This window comes from Crocodylus porosus, unplaced genomic scaffold, assembly GCF_001723895.1.
Source record: "Crocodylus porosus isolate Cpor-Errol unplaced genomic scaffold, CroPor_comp1, whole genome shotgun sequence".
Taxonomy (NCBI): domain Eukaryota; kingdom Metazoa; phylum Chordata; order Crocodylia; family Crocodylidae; genus Crocodylus; species Crocodylus porosus.
The window spans coordinates 25,036,903-25,047,486 of NW_017728917.1; the positions used below are offsets into that span (position 1 = coordinate 25,036,903).

Below are 10,584 nucleotides of genomic sequence, written 5' to 3' on the forward strand. Positions count from 1 at the left end.
ACAACACTTGCCCTGTTGGAGACCATACTTTAACGCATTCATGTATTGGTTCCAGAATTTCTAGTTGTTGGAAACATCTCTTTCAGCTCAGCACAGTGCACAAATGTAACAGTAATTTAACTTTGGGGGTGGAGAAGAAGAAACAAAAAAGAACCTAGAAAGGTGAAGTCAACTTTATTGCCAGGTCTCTAAATATTCTTTCTAGCACTTCATAGTATAAACAACATACCTGAGAAGTTTATATTATAAAAATCCAAATACTGATGCTTAAAGCTAATGGGGCTACATGTTTGGCTGTAGATCACTTTAATATTTTAAAATGCAGCTCATGAAAATATTCATTGAACATGTGTGGGAACAGATACGATGACCTGTAATGTTTTTTTACCCCTCTTTGTTAATGCTTTCCATAACCTTGTGGAAGATCTAGCACTTTCTTTCCCGACTATGAGAGAGTTCCTTTAGTACATGTTAGCAAATTCATTAATATGCCTCTAGTTAGCACTTATATGTGCTCCCTGGTATAAAAGAACAAACTTAGTGTTGCATATTCATGCACAGTAGTACTTGCAAAATTCACTGAATAAAATAAGTCAGTTCAAGTTTTGTGTTGGAACCTGGCTTAGAGAGATTCTGCAAAGGAACCACTAGATGGCAGTACAGCACAAGGTGGCTTATCTTAAGGACCCAGTGTAATTAGAGATGCCAAACTGCATACAGTCTTTTTGGCAGACCACAGAAAATTCAGGTGCTGATGACATCATCAGCTATTTAGTTTCATGTGAAATTAACTGATATTTGAGGTGTTTCCACCCCAGAATCACTATTTTCCCCTGCCTGTGGTGGATTTGTATTTATTCTGCCTTATTTTAGTGCCCCCCTTAATTTTGTAGACTTAGTCCTGAATAAGTTTCCTATTTTTAGGTGCATCTACATGAGACACTAACTGTGCAGTAGCCTAATTTTACTGTGCAGTAGCATGCAAGGCAAAACGTATGCTAATACACTACTGCACAGTATTAAGCTACTGTGCAGTTGGCGTCACTAAAAAGCAGTGTGCCAGCGCTACTTTGCAGTAGCACCAGTTACTGCACATTGATTTAGTACTTGGTTATCCAAGTACTAAATCAATGCACAGTAACTATGGCACATTAGAGAACATGTAGATGCTCCCTTTGAGAATGAACTAGCTTGGAGGATTTTGAGAGTACTGCTTTCCGGGAATTATCATGGCTGCATCTGACTGCCTCAGGGCTCACATGATAGCCATCCATTAAATGTGACTGCAGTATAGGGGAGAACCCTTTCTAAATTTCCAAGTCCCTCTGGTAACAAACCTTGGTGCCTACATGGTAGCCGTCTTGTCTCCACTCTGCTGTTCTGGACTGAGGACCCACCCTGGCTGTGGAAGTGCCCCAGATGAGCAGGTTGTGCCTTTTCAGTGCTTTAAATTCCTAGCTATGCCATATCAAAGATGTTGTCATTGCTGCCCACCTAGTAGGAGCTGAGCTTACATCTCCTGCTCTGGCTTGGATTTTGGCTGTGCTTAACCAGGATTTTGAAAACATAGTTTTAATTGTGGTTCCACTTTTGAGAACAAATCTAGAGAGATGGACAAAAGAATGATTGGGATTCCATGGTGAATGAGTGTAGTTGGTTGGATTATAAATGGGTGTCCATGCTTTGGGGCAGATGAAGGGGAGTCTTGTAGGCCTTCTTAGTTCAACACAGATCTATAATGCCATCTTGTATAGGTTCTTTAGGTACCATAAGAGTCTTGGTGGCTGTCACTGAGGTTCTTGGGAGAGAGAGTGAGTTTTTTGACTTAAGAAGCTGTTTCATGATTCCCAACTGCAGGCTGCCAAAGCACTTGGATAAATGATGTCCCAGTGGTGCAGCAAATGCAGCTTACATTATGCAGATAGGTTGTTGTTCCACCAGCCACACCAATAGGGTTGTATTTCCCAAGCACTCACTTTCCAGGTCTTTTTGCTTGTATATGTAGATGGATATATTGAAGAGTCTGGAGATGAGACTTGCCCTCCCAATACTAAAATTCTTGAACTACTTCACTGACCCCAGACCTACAGGAGCATAACATGGGACTAGTAAGCTTTCTTGGGAAGCAACAGGCATGGTGTCATTTTGACTGATGGAGGAAAAAGTGAAAACTCTCATGCTTTAGCTCTGCTGCCTGTTATATAACTGTGTTTTCAAGAATCAGAGAACCAGGATTCTGCTCATGTTTTGCAGCAGGATCTGTGAAGAAGGTGCCTAGAATTGATGTGAGAAGGCACAAAGTATTTAGATACTTACAGTACCCAAAGTATCTTGATTCATATAGCCCAAATATAGTTGTTCCAAGTTGTTTTCAGGGTTGCATGCATTTTTGTGGAAGAGCCTAAGCATTCACTTGGCTGATCTCCTGCATGCTGAACTGTTTAAAACTAGAAAAATGCTTTGCATATTTCATATCACATGCTTGTTGCTTTGGCTTGGGTTTTGCTTCTTGTGTCTTGTCGTCTTGTTCCTTCAATGCCAGCGTTTAATTTTTCTTAGTCATTGACTCTTCCTTCCTCTCAATAACTGCAGGAAAGTCCGATGTCTGATCCCAGCATGAGCAACTGGTCTGAACAGTGTCAAGGAAGATGGGCTCCATCTGGATTTTTCTTTGGATCCTGATAGCCCTGCTGGAGGCACTAACTACTGTCTTTTATTCTGGACCTGACATAGTACTGGAACAGCCACATGACAATCACTTGGAAGAGAGAAATCTGAGATGCAAAAAAAAGTCTTTGCATGAGGATGAAGGAAGGAGTAGATGGATTGTTTTAGGGGGTTGCTTTGATATGAGACCCAGATGAGGTGCAGTCATCAGTGTGGGTGGGATGTGTCGGCAGAACTTGGCTTGAGAGAGTCAAGTGACTTGAATGAACATACAAAAAGGACAAAAATATAGTGACTTGAACTGGTCTGCTTTCTCTTTGTAGTCATTCAGTTATCACAAAGACTCAAAGAAAATGGACTTAATCATTAACTCACTGGATTTGTGTTCTGTCTTGTCACTGAAAAAATGGGGATGGTTTCTTAAAGGGTAGGAAAATAGATTTAGTTAACAATTCTGAGTCCCCTGCCCTAAAGCACGGCTTCATTTTCTCTGAAGCATCACCACCTAGCGTTTGAAATGAAAAGTGCAGCCATTTTTTCTAGGGGCAGATCTAGAATCAGGGTCTCATCTCAACAGGAGCTGGGTATTTAGACAAGGGGAAGGAAAAAATGTATTGTTTCATAGTTGAGAGGTAGTGACTGTTGAGGAATGATTCACTCTTCTGAAAGAATAAACAGAAAAACAGTTGGAAATACTGTTGGGTTTTAGCTGCCAGTTTGGCTATCGTGACAAGAAAAGAAAATGCCATAATAGAAGTGCATCTAATTTTCACACTACTTCCTAACTAATGAACAGGAGGATCATGTGATGTGGATTCTGAGATGTTGCACTAACATCTTAGAAACCAAGTAGTTTATTGCATAGATTATTTCAGGCTATTAATAGAATAGCTGCAGATTTAACAAGAAAAAAGCCTTTGGCCACTTAGTTATTAACATGCTGTAGCTCAAATGTGCACTTTTAGACTCTGTGCAATAGTTACTAGAGAGAAAAATTATGGTCTGTGTTCTGGAAGAGGTTAGACTAGATGCTCATACTGCTCCATTCTAGTCCTAAAATCAATAGGAGGCTTGAATGGCTGTCAAATGGGTTTTACTAGCTTAGTTTTATTTACCAACCATTGCAGGGGCTGGAAGACCCCTTCTGTCGAACAAAGAGGAGGAGAATGAGTGCACTGCTTTGCCCTGAGGGCTGTGTGGGCTGTTGTCCAGTTTCCCTTTTTACTGCAGGTGACTCCTGCTAAACCTAATTACAAACTGAAAAGAACTAGAGAAGCTGACTCCATCTGTGAGGGGCCTAGCCCACTCCTGCATAGGAGGTTAAAATTATAAAGGCCCCTTTGGGGGCTGCAGGAGGAAGTTTGGTGATGAACAATAGCCTTAAGTTCAGGGAGATTTTTGCTAACACTTGGATGGGGGACAGGAGTACTAGGGGGTGGGGGGGGGAAGGTGGGAGATTTGAACCTTTTGTAAATGACTCAGGAATGCTGTTTTAATTAGCCCTGTGAAGGGTTAGAAGATAATCTATTTTTAAAGGAGGCATGTTTGTATTTTGGATGTTTTAGTTCTGGATTCCATACATATGTTAACCATTCTTGCATATTTTTTTCAGACAGTAAAGAAGCTTACACTGAAGGTTATGGCTTCAGACTACTTTGTGGGACTACCTAATCTGTCATATTGGTGCTATTGTGTATTGATTTACTTATCTTAGGTTTGGAGTTACATATGGTAAATGTTCTCCGGTGTCTTTACCAAAGTTGTAAGCTGGCTGCTACTACTCCAGTACACCCAGTATCAGCAATGACTTGAACAGCAAAAATCAATTCCAGCTATTCTTCCTTCCCCTTATAAACGTTGGACTCTATTGTACTCCTCCCTCCCCAAAAGCTTGGGCAAATAGGTAGGCCTTGCACAATACCTTCCAAGTCAACACACTTGCAGGTTCTTCCAGCCAAAGGTGGGAATGAATGCCCAAGCTGAAGGCCTGTTACAGACAGCGCTGCCACTACCTCCCTATTCTGTACTGAGGGATGATACTAACCCGAGCTTCACCACCAGCTTAGAGATGGTACCATATACTAGATATCATACACAGGAGAGGCACTATCCCAAGCTTTTTAAGGATTTGGAGTTTTTGTATAACTTTTACAAAAGTGCACAAATAACTTAAGCATCTAGATTCTGTTGTCTGTCTAAAATGACTTGGGCAATTAGGAGACAAAAGTTTAATTGAAAGTCATGGTGCTTAAGAACCTATGTCTTTGTCCCTTTTGTGAATGAAAATAAAGCTCTGAAATTGCATGCTTTTGAAAATTTCATGCCGGATGTATTTGCTACACAGAAGGTAATTCATAATACATGTGGTGGTGTCAAGGGATTCATTAAAGTCAATGCTATGTGAAGTGCTTAAACAAAATGGTGGTAAGTTTTTTGTTTTTTTTTTAATTCCACACTTGGAAAGTCGTATCTGTCATTTAAAACAATTGAGGAACATTGGGCTGGCAGGATACCTGAGATCAATGAGTCTAGGCTTCTGATTATTCAAGCAACCAGGCTACATAACGCTTTCCACAGACTGATTGAGACTAAAGATTGTAATACAACATGGAAAAAATATAATAAATGGAGTCTATTCTGTAGATGCAGGTTACTGCAACAGCACTGCATTCCATCTTGGAAAGGGAAACACCTTCTGGTGTTGGGGCTAACACATCCTTGTTAAAACAAGATAATTCACAGATTTTTGTAGTTATCGGTGTATCAAAACACAGGCGTCAGTACAATCAGAGGGACTGGGGTAAACACGTCACTCCTGCCACCTTTCTCTTGTGAGCGTGGATGTCCCCAGAACTACTGTGGGTTCTCTGCAGTATATGAAAAGTCCACTTCTGAGTTCATGGCTGCCTATCGTGACAGGTTCCACACCAAAGAATAAACTGTCATGAGTGGGGAAAGGATGAGGGCAAGACAAGTAGATTACTACTATGTGGCTCTATTGGACATAATTCCCTCAGGAGTTAAGGGCTGTAGGGCTACAGTACCTAGAATGCAACAGCCAAGGAAGGGCTTTGTGCCTGCTCAGTGGACTCTGGCAAGGTGACAATTCCTTGCTGTACAAATCCCCAGGTAAAATAGCTGGGCTGCAGGAGCAGGACATGAGAAGTGATGCATACAGCATTTATCTAGATATTGGTAATATTTACAGGTTTCAGTTTCTTTCACGGGGATCACAAAACTACATGGATTTTTTATTACTTCAGAAAATCTAAAGCAGCTAATAGGAAAATCTATCTTAAACTAATGTTTATACAATACCACCAAGATCATGAAGTTCTGGACTTGAACAGCCTTTAGTGTTTGATGAATTAACACTGGATCAATTTACAGTGACTAGTGCATATTCAAAGTCAAATCCTTTGTGAAAAGAGATTAAAATACTATAGTCCAGACACTTAGTCTTCTCCTTCACTCTGCTATTCAAATTTTATGCCAGAACATAAGATTTATTGAAAAACTGGTGCAATGAAGAATCAGACCCACTTTATTTATTTTTAACCACAGTACCTTAGTGAATTTCTGTCTTAACATTGTTTTGTTCTATTTTGAATTTTCTAAGGACTACTGCTTGCCTTGATAACCAAAACTGCTTTTGCCTGAGTCATCCTGAGCATATTTAAAGTTTGGAAAAAAATCCTCTATAAAGCCATTGATGAATCAGTTTTCCTTTCACTTTTCAGAGTAAAATCTGGATTCATAGTAAAACAAGTGGGCTCAGTGTCAGTGCAGTCATATTTCTCATTTTGTTGTGATTGCTGGTTTAATTTCCTTGTGACCAAGAAATAAAGTGCTGCTATTTTTTTCTGCAGTTGAAATAACTCACTTTGAAATGCATCAAAACTAAATTGCATACATGTTCAAAGCTTATTTCATTACTCCGTGCTCCTCTTCAAATGCAAAGTAGTAGTCTCTTTTCTTTTTAAAAAGAAAAAAACAAAAAAGAGAGCTCTGATCTAAATCCTGAGAGAGATAAGTAAGGCAGCTGTGCACAAAGGAACTTTGTATATTCAGTATAGTGTCATATGATGGCAAAAGCACATGAGGGTCACTCTGAGGATTACATCATCCAGAAGAGAATACAACATGCATCTCTTGTATGAGAGGCATGTCAGACAAAACTGTATTCCCAAATCTGAACTTCTGGGTCTCTAATGTCTTGCAAAATCTATAAGAAGCTATTTTTTCTTCCTTTAGATTTGTCTTTCCCAGACATGCAGTAATGTTAACTAGGGAGAATTAAATGATGTGGAAAATGCTCTGTCCCTGAAAGAATTTTAATAAATTATAACACAAGACTTGTTCTTGTTGCTTTTTTTGGAAAGAAGAATATGAATGAGTGTGAACTAACTGTTTACAGTGCATTTATTGACCCTTTTCCCTTCTATATGTATGTGTTAGACCTCCTATAGGGTTTGGAGATGAGAGAAAATGCCTCTTACTCATTTTGTGTCTTCTGTTTTCCAAAGCATGCAAGGTAAGCAAGTAGTACTTTTGTGCTGGGTATGGCTAATTTGCATTAGCAAATACACTTTAGATGAGCATTATTTGCTAGGCAGAACTGATATTTCAACACTTGGGGATGTCATTACATGCAAGTATTTGCCAGCTTCTATTCCAGTCAATACTACAACTTTTGAGTTTTTAGTCATGGTAACTAGCAAGGCATATCACACTAGTGGAGTGAAAAGGAAAGATGACCAGCCAGACCTTTTCCTAATGTGATCTCTGTGAAAGACTAAGGGAGAACCACAAGTGGGTAAGAGATGTCTACATTTACAGCAAATTCTCAGGCTATTCTGCACATCAATAAAAGGTTGGACCTTGCTTCCTTGATTACAAACCCTGTCTCAAAGCATAATCACAGGTTTTGTCCACCAGGCTCTTAAAACCTTTCAATTAAGAAAACAGCATGTGATAACCCGAAGCGTTGCCGCCTCTGGGCCCTCATCCTGAAAATTCCTTCCTGTTACAACCCCGGTTCTGCGGATATCTGGATTTTTACTGATAGCAATTCCTGCCTTCAAATATTTGCAACTCCTTCAGTTCCCGAATAGAGTCCAAGAACATCACTAAATTTCCTTTTCTTCTCGTTGCCATTTATCTGTTGAAACACCTCCCCAATTTGTCTATCTTACTTGAGAAATGGCTTATTTTTAGATACGGAGAAAGCTATTGATACTTGTTTATAAGTGACTAGAAATAATGGCAGCACCCTATTTCTTGAGACAGTAGACTCTTCCAGGAGGTACTCCTTGGGCAGATTCTGGGTAAGGATGCAGCTGGAGCAATGCATATGTCCAGGCACTTCAGGAACTTCCTGCCTTAGGAACTGGAATTGGCACATGGATTGAAATATTAAAGACAAAAAATTGGACAATAAATTGAAAAGATTATTTAAAATGAGCAATGGCTTTTCTGACACGGGCTTGATTGGGTTTTGTAAGAAATGCATGAGATCAGTGACACTTTCTCTCAAGACACCCCGTGCTATAAAATAGCATTAATCCCTGTTTTATTACTGCAAAGAAGTGGAGTATTTCACCTTAAAATGTTGGACCTATTCTAGCTGCTTTGTATTTGCTCTGGCACAGCTATTGTATCTGGTAGCCATGTAATGATAATTGATAAGCAGTTCTACAGAAACAGAACTAGCCTAAAAGCTAATTTTCCTCATTGTCCTATATGACAGCTCTAATTGCAGGAAGCGATGGATGTTTTATAAAGAAATAAATGCCTTTTTTGTATGTGAAATGCAGGTTAGGAATGCACATCTGCATGCTAATATTTGAAGCTCAGATTTTAAAAGGAGCATAAAGAAATTAATTTTCTTATGCTCTCACTGAATTTCAACATGGAAATCCCAGCCTGCATGACTAGAATACAAACATTATTTATAATAAAATAAAAGGATACGTTCTAAAAAGAAGTGAAGAGTTTTGTAATATTGGGTGGAGCCCTGGCCCTGCGAGTGGGTTTGTGTGTGAAAGGGATCAAGTAAACTCGATAAAGCCTGAAATGATTGAGCTCATCCCTGCTCAATGTCAGACATGGAGGGTTTGCATATGTATTGTCTGCAATAGCCTATTTAGGAACGTAGGACTAGGTCAAAGTTATTTAGTCTAGGCACCTGTTATCAGAGGGGACCAGTTTTTTTCTGAAAGGGTCTACAAAATGCTTCCATTTGATCCTTTCTGACCCTATACCCACACCCACATAAAACCACTATCAAATGTAATATAGTCACTAGCAAAACCTACCAAGTATCACAGAAAGAGCATTTAAAAAGTCAATGCTGCTTTGGAGGTGAGTTAAATTAAGCTTGAGGAAAAACTTGCTTCCAATTCCCACCCTGTCTTAATCTGTCAGAATACCTTCCATGTGTGTAAAAACTCTTGAGCTTACCCAACCCGATGAATATAACTGCATTTATGAAAATATCCACTTCCTGCACATCACACCTTTTCAACAGCACATTTCTATTACAGAACAAAACAAGGGGCCTAAAGCCAAAGCTGGCTAATCAGTGAGGTAGGACAAGATGCATCAGCAGGGATCCTGGTTTTCTCCGATTTAAAAGAATCCCCAATTTTTGATTTAAAAAAAAAAAAAAGTAACCCCAAATCCACATCTTCCTGTGATTTAAAGGAAATGGTGTGTATGTGTGTGTGCATATATACACGTGCATGTGGTGTTTCATTTAAATCGAAAGAAAATGTGGATTTGGGGTTGCCTTTTTTACTGAAAATTGGGGATTCTTTTGAATTGGAGAAAACCAGGATCCCTCCTCATCAGGCCCTTTGGGCTAGAGGAGTGGCACAGGGCCAATTCACTGCTGGATCTCGTGCATGGGACCTCAGCTGCCGGTGCTGCATGCTGCACACGAGCCAAGGGTGGGTGCACATTGCCTATGGCAGTCTAAGACCCATGGGTAGCACCCCAGGCCATACCTCTGATCCCCTTGAGGGTAGGGGATAAGGCATAATGAAAGATCACAAAGCAATAGGACATTACTAAGAACTGTTTAGCTCTGGATTTTTGTGGTCCTTCCTGAGGTGTAAAATATTTGTGAAGTGGATGCAGTCTGGGGTTTTTTTGTTTGGTTTTTTTTTTTTACAATCAGGACTCATAGTAAAGAGATCTTTTATTAGACCAACAATATTTTTGCAAAAAAAATTATTTAATTGCAAACTTTCAGGTGCAAACACCCTTCATCAGGCATTGGAGAAAAGACTGTAAAAGTTGTCCTGGGCAGAAATGAAAGCTCATATTTCATAGGATTTCCCAGAGGAATCTGTAGATGGAAAACTCCTTGGGCCAGGCAGTTATGGCAGTTCAGGTATGGAGCCTCTCCCCTCCCGTGAGGAGCTGTGCTGATGATAATTTGAGGGAGTTTGGACTAACAAAAACACTTCATACGCACCTTGTCTCCTGTCGCTTTTGTTCTGCGTGCTGAGAAGGGTGGATGGGAAACCTAGTTCTCAGCCACCCAGGTGCTAGAGTTTGCCTTGCCACCTAACTAAAGTGGGGTTTGCTAGCCTGGAGGAGGATGGTACCCGAATTAAGCAGCAAGGCCTGTCCTCTGCGATGGCTGGGGTCGCCTTTCAAGTCGGCGCCGCTGGCAAACTGCCCCCGCCTCCGCCTCCAGCCAAGTGACTGCCGGCATCCTTAGATGTAGAAAGCCTCCCCTGGAGCGTCCTGTCACGTTTGACTTCCCGGGCAGCAGCAAAGGATTTTCTAATGGGCCCGTTTCAAACGGAGAGGCCTGGTGTAGCTCCTAGCCGCGGGGACCCCGGTGCAGCTCGGCAGGGCTCCCCAGAGCTGGGGGGGCCCCGGCTCCCTCGGGCGGGCGCAGCGAGC

The 10,584-nt window shown here is 40.7% G+C and overlaps 1 long non-coding RNA gene across 1 annotated transcript in view; it reads right to left on the bottom strand.

Annotated features, from left to right (window-relative positions):
* The window catches only part of LOC109311333, a 16,889-nt gene continuing 6,305 nt past the window's right edge, over positions 1-10,584 (bottom strand). The window contains exon 3 of the long non-coding RNA XR_002101478.1: positions 1-12. This is a non-coding gene — a long non-coding RNA (uncharacterized LOC109311333). The remainder of the gene's footprint in view (positions 13-10,584) is intronic.